Raw genomic sequence first — 16988 nt, 5'->3', positions numbered from 1 at the left:
TCATGTGGCTGTCCAATTTTCCCAGCACCATTTATTGAAGGGACTGTCTTTACCAGTGGATAGTCTTTCCTGCTTTGTCAAATATTAGTTGACCATGGAGTTAAGGGCCCATTTCTGGGTTCTCTATTCTGTTCCATTGATCTATGTGTCTGTTTTTGTGCCAGTACCATACTGTCTTGATGACCACAGCATTGTAGTACAACCTGAAATCTGCCATTGTGATGCCCCTGGCTCTGGTTTTCTTTTTCAATATTCCCCTGGCTATTCAGGGTCTTTTCTGATTCCACACAAATCTTAAGATGATTTGTTCCAACTCTCTGAAGAAAATCAGAGAGTGCATTAAATGTGTAAAGTGCCCTGGGTGGCATTGACATTTTCACAATATAAATTCTTCCAATCCATGAGCATGGAATATTTTTCCATCTCTTTGTGTCTTCCTCAATTTCTTTCAGAAGTGTTCTATAGTTTTTACGGTATAGATTCTTTACCTCTTTGGTTAGGTTTATTCCTAGGTACTCATGCTTTTGGGTGCAATTGTAAATGGGATTGAGTCCTTAATTTTTCTTTCTTCAGCCTCATTGTCAGTGTATAGAAATGCCACTGATTTCTGGGCATTGATTTTGTATCCTGCCACACTGAATTGCTGTATGAGTTCTAGCAATCTTGGGGTGGAGTCTTTTGGGTTTTCTATGTACAGTATCATGTATAATATGACTTAAATATTTGATGTAATTTTCTGATTTTTCAAAACACTTTTCATCTGTCCCAGCAAAGGCAAACAGAAAGAAATATTCTTTCTTTTTCTTTCCTTTCTTTCTTTCTTTTCTTTCTTTCTTTTCTTTTTCTTTCTTTCTTTTCTTTTCCTTCCTTCCTTCCTTCCTTCCTTCCTTCCTTCCTTCCTTCCTTCCTTTCTTCTTCCTTTTCTTTCTCTTTCTTGTTCTTTTTTTTCCTCTCCAGTATTTATACCATTGGCAACCACCCCTCCCCCCCCCGAACGTTATCTTTGTGCCTATGGACTATTTGCAAGTCTCTAACACACCCTGAAAACAGTGTCCATTTTCCTAATCCTGGTCCAACAATTCAGCCTCAGAGCTGTTCAGTACACTGAGCATCATAGCTCTTCCCTCTCTACAGAGAATGACCACCCATCACAGTTACCTTCATCTAAGAACACTAATTTTCTTTTAGTACAGTGAATTGTGACCAAGAAATAATGTTTCAATCATCTGAATAACAATTTGGCTGAAGATAAGCTTTTTTTCCATTTGTCAAAGGTAAATACACAGGAATGTCTGTTACATGTAATCTATTGAATGAAAAGATTCAGAGATGTAGAAATCAATTATTTTTGTTCATGAGTATTGTGGGATGGCCAAGTATAACAGCCAAGAAAGAATTTTTGGGACTTGTGTGGTGTAATTTAGTGAGTTTATTTAAGTAGCATGGGGACAGATCTGTGGGCAGAAAGAGGTTCACTTTTGCTGGTGGTTCTATGCTTAGTGCTCAAGGGGCAAAGGACATGCAAGGAGTACTAGATCCTAAATGTCTTCTTCAAATTTATACTCATAAAAATACTTTTGCAAGATTTTTCCAGGGCTAATCATTGAGTTCGATATTAACTATTGGTGAGATGTACAGAGAGTCATGAGACCGTTTAAGAGTATAACAGCCAGCACATGTTTGATCCTTAGAGAAACCATGCAGGCTATAGATCAGCCTTCTGGGCTAAAGGTGAACATTTTTCTGCTTCTATTCTTTGTCAATGAGGATGACATGTATATAACAATATAAGATAGTATATGCGCAGTTGTCAAAGCAGAAAGGTAGAGATCAAGGTATGATGAGGTAATAATGTTACATATTATATTCTTCCTGGAGGGAGGGCACTGAGAGATGGCTTGGTTTTGAAAACAGGAGGTTAAGGAAGTGGGATATAGACCTTGAAAAGTTTATACAAAAGCATGGATTAAAAATACGTGCAAGGAATGGTATAGAAATTAAAACAAAAAAAGCTCATCAGAGTGAGAATCAATTTGGGCAGTAAAGAGAAATAAGTTCTTAGGTTAGGTCAGCAGCTTATACAATAGGGAAGGCTAAACAATGGGGTGGGACAATTGGGCATCATCCGGTGGCTATGGGGAGGCTCTGGGGTTTCGAAGTATAAGAGTATGATGAAAGGCATGTTTAAGGAAGACCAAAAGGTCAAGGGTGGGGGCAAGGGTGGGTATCAAGACAGAAAAATGTGTTAGAGATCATTTCAATTTTCCAGGAAGAGGGATTGAATATCTGGAAAAGCAAAAGAAATGCAGCAGTTAAAAAAAAAACCATACAGTAGGAAGAAGCATCACTTAGAGTCAATGGTTGAAGGATTATGTGCATGCACCAGAATCTTCCACAGTGCTTATTAAACCAGATTTCTGGGTCCCAATCCAGTGATCTTCCTTATGATGGCAAATTACAAGGGCCAAGAATCTCTCAAGATTCCATAGAATGCAGGATCATGATGAACCTAACACTTAATGTCAGGCACCAAATTGTATAGATTTCATTTCTCATGATTAGAGCAAAATGTACTAAAGTCAATACTTATTAAATCTCACATGTCGTTTGAACATATAATATCAAATCAAATTTCTTTTGCAAATACCTGTTGCTGCACCCACCCCCCCCCTTCTGAGATCAGAACAGTGATTTAAAAACCACATCTTCCAGCAGTGATGTACGATGTAGTTTCTGAAATTAACCAACATGAGAACGCCTTGGTACATAATGCAGATCTCCTCTTCCACCATGTGCATGATTTCCTTCATCTCCTATTTTGCTCTTTGGATGTGTACTCATGCAAATAACACAAATGAACAGCTTCACTCAGTGAACCAGATGGTCACATGTGGGAACAGAGATGGGATGGTGACAATAGAAGAAACAGCCTATAAAGTAGGTTAGTGCTACTGAAATTCTACTTTTTTCTATTAACACCAAGTGAAAGGTTAATTATTTCCATCAGTATTCACTTAATGGAGAGAATTAATCTCAGAGGCACAGTAAGAAATTTTCAATGAAATTCCATGACTGTTGATTCCAAAATTGGAGAGGAGAGTGATTGAATATACTGGAGAGCATGATGGGAACAACAAAGAGGCTTCCAGACCACCAATTCCTTGACACATATGGCTAAGTTTGTAGGTGGTTGGGAAGAAGATAAAGTAGGAGTATATTCCACCTTCTTTCTCAGAATTGAGCTCTCATAAAACAAAAGATAGTCTTTTGGTTCCCAGATGCTCTTCTCTGAAATTCAAGGCATTTGAAATAAAGATATAAACTCCTATCATCTGTGCACAACATGGACCATGTTTAACATGGGTTATATTATTTATTTTTTAAACACTCCTTTTTAAAAAGTATTTTATTTATTTATTTAAGAGAGAAAGAGAAGGAGAGCATGAGCGGGCCAGGGGGTGGGGAAGGGAAGGAGTAGAGAGAGAGGAAGAAGAAGACTCACCACTGAGCAGAGAGCCTGATGTGGGGCTGATCCCAGGACGCTGGGATCAGGACCTGAGCTGAAGGCAGGTGCTTAACTGACTGAGCAACCCAGGCACCCCTAACATGGGTTATATTTAAAGATGCCATGTATGCTTTAATATTTGTAGTCAGAGAAATATTTGCGATCTTTCTAAATTTTGCATAACCATGTTTTACTTTCCTCTTAAAGAAGTCCTTCCTCAGGGCACATAGTATGTGTATAGCATCTTAATTTACAATATTGCATCTAGTCATATTTCAATATCTATGAGGAAAGACAAATGCATTCTCATTGTAGTGGGCACTACTGCTTTGCAACTTACAGATCCATTCACTAAAGAACCATAAAGTTCATGAATGGCAGTTAAAATCCAGGATGACAGTAATTCATCCACCCCTTCATTAACATAAAAATCAAAGTTGATCTATCACTTGGCTCTATATCTTTTACAGAAGCATCTAAGGCCCAGTTCTTTTGTAAATAGTTGCATAAAATAAAAAAGATACCAGATCCCACTGTATATTGGTGCTTTGAACAACAAGGAGATATAGAAAATAAAAGAAGCTAAATAATACTTCGATAGCAAAATAAGCCTTTGGCTCCATTATTAGAAATCAAAAGAAAATGTTTTTAGTAAAATTCACTGAATAATAAAAGAAAACCATGAAAATAGAAAAAATTAGAAAAAGAGCAAGAGCAAAATGCTTGATTCTATTACATAAAATATTTTAATTATATATTTATTATAAAATTAAGCCTTGCTTATTTGTTATTTGGAAAAGGGCCAAGAATGTGTCTCTGCCTCTCTCTCTTCTCTCTCTGTGACTATCATAAATAAATAAATTTAAAAAAAAAGGAAAAGGGCCAAGAATATAAAGAATAAAATAAAAACTGCCCATTATTCTCAGGATAATCAGTATTAACATTTTGCTATATTTTCTCCTGATGACTTCTTTACACACTAAACATATGTATAGTTATATACGCATATTCAAGATAACCTATATTTAAAATAGTCCGTGTTTCTTTAAAAATGTAACATTATATATTATTCTTGCCCATAATAGTCAAAGTTCTTTTCAAGCACTATTATTCGTCATAAAATGTTATTGCATAGTCATATTATGACTATGTGCTTAATTATTTCCTCATTGAAAGGGCTGTTACCAAATTTTGGTGCCACTAATAATGATGTACTATACTTATTTCCTATTATTGGATTCTTACTAAGTTTTTGCACTCTGATGAGAACAGAATTGTAGGAAGCAATTGATCAGAGCCAGAGCCAAACAGGACTTACACTGATTTTATAGAAGATACAGGAGTCAATAATTCATTCATTCAAGTATTTTGGGGGAAATGCCTGGGTGGCTTAATCAGTTAAGCATCTGCCTTTAGCTGAGGTCATGATCCCAGGGTCCTGAGATTAAGCCCCACATCAGGCTTCCTACTGAGCCTGCTTCTCCCTCTCCCTGCTTGTACTCTCTCTTCTCTCTCTCTCTCTGTCAAATAAGTAAATAAAATCTTTTTAAAAGTATTTTTTTAAATAACTGCTTTTTTTTGGACATGGTTCTATTGGGGACACATCAGTAGACCAAATTTCTAAACATCCCTGGTTTCATGGAGCTTGGGTCCCAGTGTTCTCACTGATTATGATAGAGATAAAAAAGAATTAGAAACAGTGTTTTGTGAGTTTTTTGGTGGAGAAGAGAAGCTGGTATAGTTGTGTAAAATTCTGATTCAGAGATGTTGGATTTGTGGTGCCAGTGATGTATGCAAGTAGAAATTCACCAAAGGGGATCAGGAAATGAGTCTGGGTTTTATACATTGACTCAGGACTCATCAGCATGCGGATGGAGCTTCCACCAGGGGAGTAGATATACTCATCCAGGAAAAATTGCAGCCTGAGAATTACCAAAAGTGGAGGACATGATACCTGTGGAACACCAACATTTCAAACAGAGGTATTTGCAAAAGAAATGGACAGAGGAAAGAAGGAAACTCCTAAAATTAATTGTGCAGCCATGGAGCCGAGGGGAATGTATTGCCAGGGAAAGGAAATAGACAGTGCTAACCCTTCTGAGAAATCCATCAAAATAAAGACTGACCAAGTGCACATTGTATTTGGATAGATAAAGTTCTTTACAACACAGATTAGAAATACAATCCATGGGGAGACTACACATTTCTTTGATCTCTTAGCTCCATCCTCATCCTTCATTTTAGCCACCTCCTGCTCTGGCCATACCTGCCAATTACGTTTTGGTTTGTTACTGTGCCATTCCTGAAATCACGAAGTCAGACACTACACTGTGTACATCTCATGCACCAAATGCTCCCAATGTACAAAGCTACTTGACATGAAGCCTCCCGGTAAATACACTCCATTTCTTTCTACCCATTAGCCCTTTCCATTCCATAGTCTAGCACTCTTCCAAGAATCCTGAATGACTTTGACCTAGGAAAACAGGAACACTTCAGAGATATTGATCCTGTGACAATGTGCCTCCACTTGGGAACCAAAGGAAATGTTAGACTGAATAGGAAAACGTAGTGTATTCTGTTCTTATAAGATGTGTGTTTTTTTAAAACAAGTGAGAGATGAGTTCTAGCAAATCTCCTTTAATTGCAGAACACATCAGGAGGCATACCTATGGTTCCAGAGAGGAAGGTGCAACTAAATTTCCATGAAAAATTATTAACTGTCCTGTGATATCCATTTTAAAAAGTCGACCCACTCACTTGAAATTGCCACTTATCTCATAAGTTCATTTAGAAATCTGCTAGAGAATGATAAGATCTGAATCTATGGAAACCAGAATGGTTGGGCTAGATGATGTTGTCTTAGTTTCAGTTCCTCTCACATCTTGAGATAAGGATTCAAGTGTGAGTGGTTTATTTGGGTGCGATAGTAGGAAACAACAATTAGAGGAAATGGTTTGGGGTGCAAGTGAGACAGAAAGAAAGGCAGCCAATAAATAGTGTGTTATTGTACCAAGTAACCCATTATGTTTCTGGAGCTTAGTCCTACTGAGGAGCTGCAGGGTTCAGTGTAGAACCTGTGACTCAGAGTTATCCCCACTTCTCCTTTGCTCTCAGGAAGGAGCTGGAGTTTTTATATTCACCAATAATCCTCAGTTAACTGTGCCCCATTTGGGGTGTGGGTGTCAGTAGGGACAGAAGAGAGGTAGAGAGGAAGAAGAGGGGCAGGAAAGGCCTCAGAAGCAGACATCATGCATTGCAAAGCAAAGACAGCCTCTGTTCCAGCCTCTCCAATGATGCTCTAATAGCTCTAACATTTTATCTCCAAGGTATAGGATTCTGTAAAATTGTATGGGCTCCTATTTTGGGAAAGGGTTTTGTTTAAAAATTGTTATTTGAATTTGAAAAGTTCTAGATGAATGATATTCAAATTGTTCCCAGTTATGTTAATCAGCAGACCCCTTTTCTGCTAAATTTCATTCAAATAAACCAATATGGGGACTGTTGGTTTTGTCTAATGATATAACCCAGTAGAAAGAGATGGTTGCACACATGCAGATGGTTAAATAAGACCAAACACAAGAGTTTGACCTTGTTCTCCTCATTTTGTTCTCCTTAATGCCCCTTTAACCAACATAGGCTAGCGTTACTCTAGCATAAAAACTAACCCCCAAATTCTAAGAACTTAACATATCAAATAAGAACTTATTTTTCACTCACACCATGTCCATTACGGCACCACAAGTTATTTGAGGACCCAGGCTGACAAGGGGTCCATAATCTTATAGCTGCACCCTGTGCAAGAGGCAGCCTCTTTAAACACAGTAGCAAGGGAAGAGAATATGATGAACCACATATGCGCTTCCTTTGTTTCAACTCAAAGGAGACAAACTTTTTTGCCCATATTGGCCAAAACCAATCACAATGTGATGCCTAACTGCAAGGTATAAGGAATATATGGGGCCAGAGAGATTACGTGATGATCATTATGGTTTTTGCCACACGTATCAAATAGAAGACAACTTGACGCTCATCCACAGGGAGGTTCCAAGTGTGCATTCCAGAATTCTAGTGCTCCCAGCACCCCCTGGGGTGCTTCCACACACACACACACCCTGGCCCATGTTAACCAGAAAAACTTTTCCTTTAGTGTTGGTGTACATATTAATGCTCCTCACAAGATTTTGTCTGAAGAAAGGATTCTTAAAGAATATGGAATACAGCAAATGTCCAATTGCTTCATTTTTAAGATAAGAAAAATTGAGAACTTAAGCAAGAATAATTTGGGAAAAGAAAAGTGAAATAAGAAAAGAAATCAGGAGAGAAGGGTGGGGCAGGGAGGAAGTTTTGGCAAAGTGAAAAAGGGATAAGTGAGAGAGCCAGAGAGAGAGAGAGGTACAGGAGGCGTGAGAGGCTGAGAGCCCAAATGAGAGAGCCACTCAGTCTAGACTCCAGATGTGAATACATGGCTTCAGTGAGTTCAGTACTGGACTCTGCAAATACTCCTGCCAGATGTCATGGCTGAGCTACAAATCCTTGGATGGGTGACAGAATTGGCTGTTGTTCTGTTCAATGTTTCGCTTCTTATTGTGTGACTGGTCAGTCTGCTGGTTGCTCTAAGGTTATAATACCAGATAATGACTTTAATCCAAAAGTTAACATTTTGGCTGACCTCAAAGAAGCAAAGCACAGCACTGGAGCCCTCTCGAATGTCCAGAGGTGGGTTGATAGACTCAGACTATCAGGTATGGTCACCTCAGAGGGAGGTCAACCTAACCCCAAGAAAGGTCAAACTATGGAGAGACACAGAGTACATAAAATAGAAAGAAGCTACCCGCTGGCAGCAAGATCTTGGCTAAATTGCCTTATCTTTCTGGGACTCGGTTTCCTCTAAGGGATTTAATTAAATGGTCTTTAGCTTCCACCTGAACATAGACAATCCATAATCCTATGCAATGGCACCATGAAAAAGGATAAACGAGGAAGCCATGTTCTTTCCAAGCTTATATGCTAGAACAGCAAAAAGCAAAACACTGCTTTGTTAAATAAACAAAGTAAAAATTCGTGTTTGTTCTCTTCGAGTGAGCAATTTGTACAATCTAGTGATGAGTTTAACACGTGAGAACTAAAATGGAACACCTCTAAGGACAAAGAATAGTTCTAGAAAAAAGGAAAATATTAAAGGTCCAGCCTCATGCAACAAATGAGAAGTCCACAGAATTTGTGTTTCTAATTCTTCCAATATTCTTCCCTTCTTTATACCAATATGTAGTACCTGTTGTATTCCATGGCCTAGAAATTTGATGACAAGGGGGATCGCTTGGTCTTCATCTTTGTCAGGCCTATGATGCAGTGGTGGGCACAGGCTTAAGCAAAGCTACAGTCTGGTGCAGATGAGACCATCATAGGGAAAGAGATATGGAGGATGGGGTGGGAGAGGCATGCAGATCAGGCTTGGAAGACCTGAGATCAGTGGAGGAAGTGAAATTTAAGCTGAATCCTGAAAGAAAGGTGAGAAATAGTCAAAGAAGTGGAGAACAGTTGTAGGCAACCACTTGAAGCATGTTCAGGAAACTGAAAGTAATGCCTTATGACTCTGAGACATTTGCTCGTGTGACATGACCATGCTACTTAACATTTCAGAGCCTCAACTTTCTCATCGGAAAGATGTAATAGTAACAGGTTGAGCAGAGGCCTGGTCTTAGCACTAAACGAGATGGTATATATATCACCTACTCAGAGCCTACCACATAAGAGGTGCCCAATAGATAATAGCAATCACAATATTACACTGCTAGATTTGGAAAGGACAAGATAGGAATCAAATTTAGCCCAAGTTTTTAAGTTTGGGGTATTGGTTAAATGGTCTCACCGATACTCATTTAAGAAATATAGGAAGAAAAGGTAGATGGAGGAGGGAAGAGCAACAAGATAGCAGATTCAATTCTGGACATACTGAGTTGGTGGTATATGTGTACTAGTGAATAGAGTGTCCAGTGAGTGCTTTAGTATATAAATTAAAGGAGAAAGATGAGGACTGAGATGTATATGTATTATTAAAAAACAATCCTCCCATTTCATTTTTCGTTGTGTCATGTTGCCCTTCTGGAAAAACTCCTTTCTCTGATCCATGTTGTTATTGCCTCATAGCTGTCAACTCCTGAATTATTAGCTGATAAAGAATTGCATTTTAATAGTGAGAAATTGAAGACATTAAGAAAACTGAAATTCTTTCAGGACCCCAAGAGACAGAGTACCAGTGGACAGTCACCTGAGGTTGAACTCTTCAGCCAAGATGGACAGGCTACACAATCAGTTGGAGGCTCCGAAGCAGAGTTTTCTCAACTCTCATATTACGTTCTGACAAGAAAATGGTGGTGGGTTAATAGGAGGCAGCAGACATCATTGCTAACGTGAATCCTTAAGATTTCCCTGACATTTCTTCCTACCCAATAAATCAAATTAGCTACAAAACATCATCAGTGTAGCAAATCTGCCCGCCCCTTCTTTTCTGTTTTTCAGTTCAAATTAATATCAGATGAAACAATTAATGCCTTTCAGAGCATTTTAAAGATCAAAAACACGCACTAATCACATGACAAAACTGGCATTTAAAGAGGAAAAAACCCCCACAACTTTATTTAACGTAAAACTTATTGAAAAATTCAAAGGCTGCCAACTGGGCAGGAAATGAAGGTGAGCTCTCTGAAAAGTCTCTCTGCTCATCAATAGGAGGGAACAGCAGGAGGCTTGGCTGCCATTCCCTAGATGTTTCCAACGTGAAGTCCTTGTTTAGTGAGGCTATAAACTGTCCCACATATTATCTCCTTCCCTCCCACTGAGTATAAAATCCTATCAAGCCTCTACTCTAGAATTAAATTCTCAGCATACTAGGGCTCCTTTTCTGCTCTTTCCTATGACCTCACACTTTCTGGAACAGCAATTTCTGGTTTACAAGCCCCTTTCACTTAGTCCCTGAGCTCTGTCTTCAGTGCTGGGTAAGCAGTAGCAGGAGAAAGCTCAGACTTAGGTGGAAGCCTTTTTGTTTTTCTTTCAAATGGGGGTGGGGATGAAGGGTGTTACGTCCTTGGAAGAGTATTTAATTAATAAGTGCTTATTCATCCGAAATCTGATATGTAACCAGAACTCTGAGCCAATGCCCACTGCTTACATTGAGGATACAGCTGCTATTGTTGCTTTCAACAGCATAAGATTTCATGTGGAATGTGCATCCCAGCTCTATCTTTAATACCTGTTTGAAATTGGGCAAGTCCTTATCAGGACTTTGAAGTTCAATTCTCCCCTCCCTAAGAAAAAATGGAGAGCCAGATTTTCTCTCTGTGCTCCTGTGTCATTTTATTCATGTCTCTGTTTCAGAAATTCTCCCCTTTAATTGCAGTGATGATTTGCATGTCACTTTGATCATGGGCTATACCTGAGACACCTCTGTATTCCCAGAATTTAGAACATTGCATGTTGTAGATGCTCCGTGAGGGCTTATAAGACGAATGAAAAGCATTCCTACATCACAAAATTGTCAACTATATTAAGAACAAGCATTACAGTTGCCTGAACTAAAATGTGGAGTTTAATGTGTTGTAAAAACTTGCCTTGTCCTTCAAACCCTCGGAAATATGGGCTATAACAAAATGATGCTCAAAATAAAAGGAAGGAAATCCTCATGTGGTAAAATAAATAAGGAAGTCAAAGCCAGAATTAAAAAAAAAAGCCAGAATTTCTAGCTTTGCTAATACTAAGGTTATGAGAATATATACCAAATGGCTAGCTAAAAGGGTTATAATGCCTATGCTGGAGAAAGGAGATGTGGCCTTTTAGAAAAAAAAATTATTGGGAAAATTTACTATCCACTAACCCTTGCCATAAAAACTCTAGAAGAATGAGTATCAGCAGGAGAGGAATCCAACCCAAAGGAGGAAGCAAAAGTTCAAGAATCAAAAGTGATCACGTAGCTCAGAGAGGAAAGAAACTGATGAATAAAACTAAGGAAGCATGGGTTCTGAACAGCCATAATAATTCAAATAAATGGTTTTAGTGGGGTTTGTGAACAAAGTAGAAGTAAAACACAAAATTGTAACAACAAAATCGAAAATGCAGTTTAAAGCACTTAATGTCCTTAGTTTTGTGGGGCTATAGTAGAGAAATTGTTTAACTCTCAGCATAGTTGAATTAAGAATGCCATAAGAAAATAGAAATAAAATGAATAAATGTATAAATTCTAACCCAGTACAAAAAGATAAAAAAAGGAATGAAGGAAGGAAAGAATTAAGTTTCTATCAGTGCAGTTAAGTCAGGAAAGGAGAATACTATAGCAAAGAAAAAAACAGTTGCAGGAAACAAAAGGTTCCAAGTATATTAGTGATCTCAATAAAAGTAAATAGACTTAAATTGCTTCTTTTTTTTTTTTTGTCAGTGATCGTAATATAGAATTGAACCCAGCTACCAGCTGTTTTTGGCAAACTTAAAATGTAAGCACACAAAAGGTTTGGAAGTTAAAGGATGAAAAAGATATCTGAGAAAATATCATTAAAAATAAAGCTTGGTTAGCCACATTAATAGCAGATTAGAGAGAATTCCAGGTAAAATTTATTTAGGACAAAGACAATTATTATAATGAAAGAAGGAAATGTTTGCAAGGTTTACATAGCAATGATAAATTCTTTTGGCACGGACAGCCTCATTTTTGTTCCATAATGATCTATTATATAAATATAAATATATTGCAGACAGAACTGCAATAAAAAACTGAAAAATAAAAAGTTAAAAATGTGGACCAAACTCACAAATAAAACTTTGAAATTCTTAGAGAAACAAATTCAGAACACGTAAGATTTGAATAAAAAAATGACAAGCTAGATCTAGTGGACTTACATTGAGCTTTGTAATCAACAATTAGAGACTACAAAATCTTATCCGCCATGTAGTGACCATCTCTTAAGTCACAAACAAAATAACAAAAAAAATTATATGAGGCCATGCATTCTGATTTTAAAGCAGAAAAATTGGCATTGGATTATAAAAAAATAGCTATAAATTTACAAATCTGAAAATTTTGGAAATTCATGGGTGAATAATCTTTGGGTCAAAGAAGCACTAATAGAACTTGCAAAGTATTTAGTACTAAATGATGAAATACCACATAGCAAAACTCTGTAATGCTGGTAAAATACTATTGACATGTAAATTTATGGCTGACCTGTATAGATTTATGTAAATGAGTCCCAGTGCCCTCTGGCTTCATAGTGGAGCCACAGCAGAGGATCAGATTGAGTTTGGAAATTGATGTTAGGGGATTTGTTCTCCTGGCATTTAGCCCAAGAGGTAGGCTGGCCCTGTCCCACAACAGTTTACTGCTCCTCTCAAAGGACCGGACTCTGCTTCACTCTCTGGGCTTCTGGGTTCCAGTAGGCGCTCCCTGCTCTCATCTCTTTGGGCCTGCAGGTTAACTACCCAGCTGCTATCAGCTCTGGATTACTTTGCTGTCCCTTGCGGTTCCCTCTACCCACATCTTTGTAAACAGTCCTGTTGTAAATAAACCCTTCTCAAATTATACTGTTTGGAGAGTGCCATCTGTTTCCTGTTGGGACCACGACTGAATCAGTGATACAGACTTAATTTAAAAGACCCGCAGACTCTTGAAGAAAGGGAGGGAGGAGAATAAGTACAGGAATGGCCTGGCTTTTCTGGTAGAACTATAATCTGGACACTGGTGCTGGCTGGGTCTGGCAGGTGCACAGTCAATGCCCTTTCTTTCCTAGGGCACAGTTATGGATTCTTCAGAAACTCCCCACCCTGGATATCTCACCTGTAGCTTCCTTGGCCTGGCACCTTTCTCCCTGGCCACCCTTAGGCCACCATTGACTCACCACTCAGGTGCTGTGCTTCTGGCAGGGCAGGCAGGCAACTCCCCTGTTTCTTCAGGTCAATGGTAAGAATAGAGAGAGGAAATGTAATTGGATGTGTGAAAGGCTAGCATTTCAACTGAGTGTATAATATTTTATTTCTACATCTCAAAAACGATCTTCAACAATGTCAAAATATTAGCATTAATAGTCACATGTTCAAATGTGGATGGGGAGTAGAGTGATGTTATATTATTTTCTGTGTGTTTGAAAATATTTAATACTTAGGAAAACAACAACGTTGAAAAAGACTAAGGTGACAAGGTATGTATGTGCCACAGGAAGTGGCACAGAGGGATTTAGCACATTTCTGTGACATGCTGCCCCCACCCCATCCCACTGCTGCTACCACCACGTGATTTCAGGTTGCAGTACCTTCTGCCCACTGCATCCCAAAGATCCCTCACCAGTTTGCCAAAGGAAATCACTCCTCATTCTTTGGGTTGAGATTAGATTGGGAAGGGAGGAGAGGAAGATGAGATAGGGTTATGGGATTTCCTAAAGAGTTTGAGCCCTCAATTTGGGCACTCTCCAATCCCATAAGCAGACACCCTGCTGTGGCTGCTTCTTTCTCTTATTTCTCTTCCCTTAATCGGATCATCTTCACCCCAGCAGCCACTGCTTCTCTTTGGGGCAACTTCAGCTCCTCTTTATTTCCTTATCTCTGCAAAACCACACTCCAGTTCTCTGTAATTTAGGAAATCTCCGAGCAGTGGGAGGTGTAAGGTTTGCCTTGTGGCCCGGGTAACAGGACATAGAAGGTTTATTGGGAACGGTTGAAGATTGAATACAAGGCCCCCATCAGGATTTAAAACAAGAGCCTGATAGCACTTTATATAATTAGCTCCAAGAGTCTTCTGCATTAAAGAGAATGTCATGAACTTGAATCATACCTAAAACTTGGCCCATACCATCTGCAGACTCCAAGATTTTCCCTTAACCAACAGCAGGATATGTTTATTTGCATGTATTTGTATAAGATTACATGGCATATAGAAAAATAGAATATTCAGGCCGAATCTTTCAATTTAGAGATAAAGACATTGAAATCTTACAGTTTGTTAGCAGCCAGATTTTAAGTCAGGTTTTTCTCTGACAGCAGGCCAGTGCTTTTTCCAACTGTTAGATAAGATATGTGGATATCTGTAAAAGCATATAAGAATTTTCTCAGTTAGTAAGTATAATACTATTTTGAATGAAATACAAGAAATGAGAAACCACTGACCCAAGTTATACAAACGTTTTTTTATTAACAATACTACTTTATCAAAAATTATAAAGGACCTATTACACACCAGACGCTGTTGTCCATGGGTCATACAACTCCTGAAAGAAGCCATGGTGCATTTGCCCAAGACTTATGGGCTTAACTAACCGAAGTAGTTATTTTAGGGACTGCTTATAAATTTAATACATTTATTTTTATGAGCACATCATAATGTTCTCCCACTTTTTCGGAGAGCAATGTGCGTTCAGCATCTTGGTGCTCTGATGTTATCCAGGACACTTCACAGTTTATTTTCTAGTAATAAATGTATGAAGAGTTATCATTGGCTTCTAAGGTCCTTCCTGTAAAGTGGCCAAATACTTTCCTGTATCCATGTTTGGGATCCATTAGAAACCAGTCCTGTCTAGTCTATCCCTTATTACAAGAGGATGAGAAGAAAGATGACTGTAGTGTGCTGATCATTGCACAGAGAAGTAATGCTTTCAATCGGCTGCCAATCCTTCCTAGTGATGTACTGAAATACGGAGGAGAAATCAATGTGCATTTCCTAGCAAGGTCTTGTGGACTAATCCAAAGCTAACGATGGACAATTTTTTTTTAATTTTTATTTATTTATGATAGTCACACAGAGAGAGAGAGAAAGAGAGAGAGAGGCAGAGACACAGGCAGAGGGAGAAGCAGGCTCCATGCACCGGGAGCCCGACGTGGGATTCGATCCCGGGTCTCCAGGATTGCACCCTGGGCCAAAGGCAGGCGCCAAACCGCTGCGCCACCCAGGGATCCCCACGATGGACAAATTTATGTAAGTTGGGAGCAGCAAGGAGAATCAAAGCTAAAGAGGAAGATGGTGAACAAGAAACAGGTCTTTCTTTCACCTGTGGGAAGAAACTCATTTACCACTTGCCCTCAAAACTCTCCATTTCAAGTGGCTTCTATTTAGCTAACATTGTTACTTTTCAAGGCACTTGCCAGCATATCGTTGCTATATGAGAAATCATATAGCATTGGCCAGGACGTTGAGGCTTACCAAAGCTATATAAGTCTCAAGGATAGAGCCAAAATCTAACTCGAAAGCTCATAGATCAAGACAAGTAGAAGGTTAGAAGGCCTAAAGGAGGGGAGCATGGCATAGAGCAGAACTGAGGGAACAGAAGCAGTTGATTTGGGAAAGTAATTCTGAAGACTTAATGGAAATTATTGAGATATTGATGGTTACGTAAGGTAGTGATACAGTTTGGTGCTGATAAGGACTCAAAACCTATTCAAGTGTATTGCTTCCATTGATTAACCATTTGGAGCTTCTTTTTGAAGTTGGCTCTAATGAAATGCACTTTTCAGGCATTGCAGCTTCTCAAGAGACTGGTCAGTCTTGGGGACCTTTCTTGACTTCAAAGCCCCAAAGTCAAACCATATTCTAAGACATGCTGACTTTATTACTATTTTCATATCTCCCGTATCTCCTTACCCCTGGCATCCTGGTCCCTGCTGTGATGACTAATACCCCGTGAGTCATGGTCAACGGCCCAGCAAACCATTTCCCACCTGGACTATGAACTTTAAACTACCCTCCTCTTTAGAAAATTTTGTGATGACTCTTGGGGAGAAGAAGGGAATTAAAGTGTATTACTGTTCAACCAGGTTCTGGATTAGGTACTTTTCACATTTAATCCTGTAACATTTGTTTGAATTGCCTATTAGTATACTGTTTTGCATTTGACGAAAATGAAGCTCAGAGTGGTAAGTAACTTGTGTCTGTCACACATGGGCGGGCCAGTCCCACAGAAGTTATAACTTTGCAATTTGCTCGTATAAACATAATTTCATTATAAAACCACTATCTCATACTCCCAAGTAATTAGTGCTTTAAGTTTTGGCAGAATTATAATGGTGGGAAGGTACACTTCTCTTGCATCTTCAAGTTAGAATGAACACACAATGACATTTATAGAAGAAATGGGTCCCAGAAGCCTCTCCAGTAACTTCTCCTTTCGTTTTGATGCTGACTTCAGCCTTCTTTTCCACAGAGTTCCTGGATTTCGTGCCCTCCTACCCACCTTGCCTTGTATTCAGATTAGTATGATATGGGCATTGAGGTTTTACTTAAGTTGTGATCAATTTCTCCCTGCCTTGATAGGCTTTTGTATTTTCCCCAAATAGAATTTTACTAAGGCTGTTGAGATAATTTGATGTAACCTGCATTTGGGGGGTTTTCTAAAGGCTTTTAAATATTTTACAACCTAGAGTATTGACTTACACTCCTATACCATGTAGAATACCCAGCACCTCATCTACTATTGCTGAGGATTTCTTGGGGAGTGATATTTCTCCCAATTAC

This window comes from Nyctereutes procyonoides, unplaced genomic scaffold (genome assembly GCF_905146905.1).
Source record: "Nyctereutes procyonoides isolate TBG_1078 unplaced genomic scaffold, NYPRO_anot_genome, whole genome shotgun sequence".
In the NCBI taxonomy this organism is placed as follows: domain Eukaryota; kingdom Metazoa; phylum Chordata; class Mammalia; order Carnivora; family Canidae; genus Nyctereutes; species Nyctereutes procyonoides.
This window is presented reverse-complemented; position numbering follows the sequence as displayed.